This window comes from Cucurbita moschata, unplaced genomic scaffold, assembly GCF_002738365.1.
Source record: "Cucurbita moschata cultivar Rifu unplaced genomic scaffold, Cmos_1.0 Cmo_Scf00003, whole genome shotgun sequence".
Classification (NCBI taxonomy): Eukaryota; Viridiplantae; Streptophyta; class Magnoliopsida; order Cucurbitales; family Cucurbitaceae; genus Cucurbita; species Cucurbita moschata.
In genome coordinates this window covers 6,792,708-6,797,171 of record NW_019268519.1, presented here as the reverse complement: position 1 = coordinate 6,797,171, position 4,464 = coordinate 6,792,708, and positions in this window count along the sequence as shown.

Below are 4,464 nucleotides of genomic sequence, written 5' to 3'. Positions count from 1 at the left end.
TTTATGGAATTTAAATGAAGTCTTCCATATTCAATATTTATTGTACGTATACAATAGCGATTTTAAATTAAGTAGAAAATTTCGAGTCATTACATTAGATAGCATTAGTGTTAGTGGATTAGAATATTTTCTAGACCTAATTTAATTGTTCGGGTTGTCAATTTTTCAACCCGTAAATTTTTTTGTATAGGTTGGTTCGAGTTATTCAATCGTTTATTCAAAATTTTAATTTTAATAAAAATAAAATGTTAGTAGACATAGACCCAAGCAAATGTATTTCCCAACTAATGGAAAGACTAACCATGCGGAAACAAAATAAAATCATGAGGTCATAGCCCCACGGCACATCTCATAATCCTCTTTGTCACACCCTTGTCTATGCATACACACATAGCAAAACACCTATCATCTAATTTGTGGCAATGTTGTCTAACAAATGGTCAAAAATTAGAATTATTATCATCTAGTCTGTTATTAGGAACCTAGGTTATCAAGTCCATGACCACGATGGTAAATTTGGTCTATTCACGAACAAGTAACTGTGATAATTTTATTTCATAAATACCATCTCATTAAACATATGTCAAAAGTCTCATAAGCAATTCAAAACAACATTTTCGGATAGTCACAACCACTACAACAATTCGATAGCAAACAAAATGCATGCATACATAGCTCTAATTAAGAACATACAACAACAACATCATTTACCTCAATCCAAGTTGTTAGGATCGCACAACAACGTACACACTCGATCTAGATGGATACAAAGAACAGGATAGAGATAATGCAAGGAGAATATTGACTACAGGATTTGTATTGATGACTACAAATATATACAATAAAAGAGAATATAGAAATAAATTTTCAAAGTTCTGTCCGAGGTATATATATATGGTTTAGTTTACTAGCTTTACTAGATATAACCATCTGCTCTATATAACTATCTACCATATAACTTTACTAAATATAGCTTTTTACTATATATAACTATTTACTATTTATGACATTTTACTTTATATGTCATTTACCAAATATAGCTTTACTGTATAACCGTTGACTAAGCTATAAATAAACAGCAGACTCCATAACCTAACAATTCTCCAACTTGGAGATTGATCTAGTTAACCAAGAATTTCATTCTCAAACGACCATGAGCATCTTCATGGCACCATACCAATTGAGGCTTTACACAATCTCAATATTCCAACATCAACACATTTTGTCAACATGTTTGTTGGATTCTTTGCACCCTCTATCCTCTCCAAACACATCACCCTCTTTCACTAACCTACAAGTGAAATAGTATCGTCTTCTATATTTTTTCTTTAAATGATAGACCGGGTTCCTCACCAATTGTATGACACTTTGACTATCTTTATAAAGAATCTCTTTGTGCTGCTTCTTGCCCAATTCTTCCAGATAGTCAGTCATCCATATCGTCTTCTTTCCAGCTTCAGCTATTGTCATGTACTCAGCCTCGGTACAACGCATTTTTGAAGTCTAGACATCCCATCATCCATGGCTTGCTCCCACTTGGTTGTATCCTCCAACTGTAGGGTCTCATCAAAGGGCTCTGGTTCCCTTTCATCAACAACAGATAGTGTAATGAAGGTACATACATATCTGGTACTCTGATAGTACTGGATGATCTTCTCAACACCGATTCAGGTGTCGCTTGCTCTACTGCTGGTTCCTCTGCAACAACCTCAAGAGTTTGTTGAGTATCTGCTACAAGATCACTAGGTGATTTTCTCCACAACTCAACCTCAACTCCCACTTGCTTCGTTGTCTTGGAACCTTTCTCCACATCTGGTTTATCAGCAGTAGTCTCAGGAGTTTCATGAGTATCTGCTACAATATCACTAGGTGAGTTTCCCTGCAACTCAAGCTCAACTCCCACTTGCTTCGTGGTCATGGAACCTTGCTCCATATCTGGTTCCTCAGCAGTAATGTCAGAAGTTTCATGAGTATCTGCTACAACATCACTAAGTGAGTTTCCCTGCAACTCAAGATCAACTTTCACTTGCTTCGTGGTCTTGGAACCTTGATCCATATCTGTATGGACCATTTTCAACCGCACTTTCTTCAATTCTCTGGCAGTCCTTATGAAGCTAACTCGTTTCTGCTTGCTCATAGCGTAGTTCTCACAACGACCCACATCAATAGATTTCAGACCTTCTAAAACTTCTTTCGCAGCCAGCGTCTTCATTTCTTTCTCGCTCATATGTCCAAGCCTATTGTGCCATAGGCTTGAATTTGAAGCACTCTCAGCAACAGCAGCTACATGTTCATACACCTTGCAGTGGTGTATAAGGTTCTAGATTTTGAGCCACGTGCTACCACCGTAGCACCCTTCATAATATTCCACGAACTCTTCCCTAACTTTGTTGCATAACCTGTGTTGTCCAACTGACCAATAGGGATCAGGTTCTTCTTAAGACCAGGAATATATCTGACATCCTTTAATGTCCACTGATTTTCTGCTAGAGTTTTTATGCAGACATCTCCTTTTCCTTTAATCTCCAAATCTTTGTTGTTGGCAAGATATACCTTCTCGAAATTTCCAGACTTGAAATTCCGGAACAACTCTTTATTTGGAGACGAATGAAAAGATGCACATGAGTCCAAACTCCGGGATTCAATCGAACTGTCCACGCTAAGGATTAGAGCATCCCCAATGTCTTCTCCTGAATTTATAGAATCATCATCATCTCCAGATTTTTTATTCTACTTCCTCTTTGGTCTTGTACAACTTGTCCGAAAAGTGACATTTTTCTCTACGATTCCAACACATTACGTTTGATCTATTTGGAGATTTTTCTCGGTTCTTTGATTTTGATTGCCCTTTGTTTGGGTCCTTCGGTTTACTTCTTCCCCATTGGTCAACACTGAAGCACTACCAGATGAATTTTCAGTTTCTCGTTTGTGAATACTTTCGCTGAGAACTACATCTCGAATTTCATCAAACTTCAGTTTATTAGAACCTCAGGAACTGCTGATTGCGGCAACAACAGTATCCCACGACTCGGGCAAAGATGACATCAAAATCAACGCTTTAATTTCATCCTGGAAATTAATTTCCACCGAACTCAGTTGACTTACGATCATATTGAATTCATTTATATGATCAGCAATAGATCCACCTTCAGACATCTCTAGATTGAACAATCTCCGCATCAAATACATCTTGTTCATAGCCGACGGTTTTTCGTACATATTCGACAGCGCCTTCAACAGATCTGACGTTGTCTTCTCCTTGATGATGTTGAACGCCACGTTTCTGGATAACGTCAACCGGATCAGCCCTAAGGCCTGTTGATCCTTGAGCTTCCATTGCTCCATGGTCATGGTATCTAGCATCACCCCCAACAAGGGTTCGTGAAAACCTTTCTGATACAGATAATCTTTAATCTGCATCTTCCAAAAACCGAAATCAGATCCATTGAACTTCTCAATTCTAATATTTGAACTTTCCATCTTCACAGATCGTGGTGACTTCCGCCTAGCTTTGATACCAGTTGTTAGGATCGCACAACAACGCACACATTTGATCTAGATGAACACAAAGAATATAGAAAATACATTTTCAAAGTTCAGTACGTTCGAGGGTATATATATATATATGGTTTAGCTTATTATATATAACTTTACTAGATATGACCATTTACTATATATAACTATCTATCATATTTAGCTTTATCATACATAGCTATTTAATATTAGTTTATTATATATAGCTTTACCATTTACTATATAGAACTATCTACCATATTTAGCTTTATTAGATATACTTTTTACTATACATGGCTATTTACTATTTATGACATTTTACTCTATCTCATTTACCAAATATAGTTTTATGAGAACTAAGCTATAAATAAGCGTCCTACCCATCCCAAATCTCATCTTTTTGGCAAATAATTAGTCAATTTTTTCAAAAAAAAAAACCTAAATTAGTCTTATAAAAAATAATTATAGCTAAAAGCAAGAAAAAATTAAAGTAAACTAACCTTAAACTAAATTTAATAGGAGTAGTTGAACCAAACTAGACTAAGTAAAGGTTTAAAGTTGGGCAAAATATTTAAAATTGTCTAATAATCTAACTAAAATTTCAAAACAAAGTGACATGCCGAAGTTAGATCAAGATTGTCTAGACTATAGCTTTCAGAGTGAACACCATTGGCCACCAACGATGTTCTCACCTTTAGTTGATAAAAATAAGTTAGGACGAAGTTGAGTATTTAAAAATAATACCGTTGGAGTGGGAAAATGCATACACATGTAAACTTGACTAATTAACATGATTGATGGTTCCTAAAACCTAAATGACCTTGGAGTCCACTTTTTTTGGGTAAAAATTGCATGTGCATTATTTCCATATGTACGACTCATGCACTTTCGTATTCTCTATGCGCATGATTACACTCGTCAAACGAAACATCAAAAAAAAAAAAAAAATTT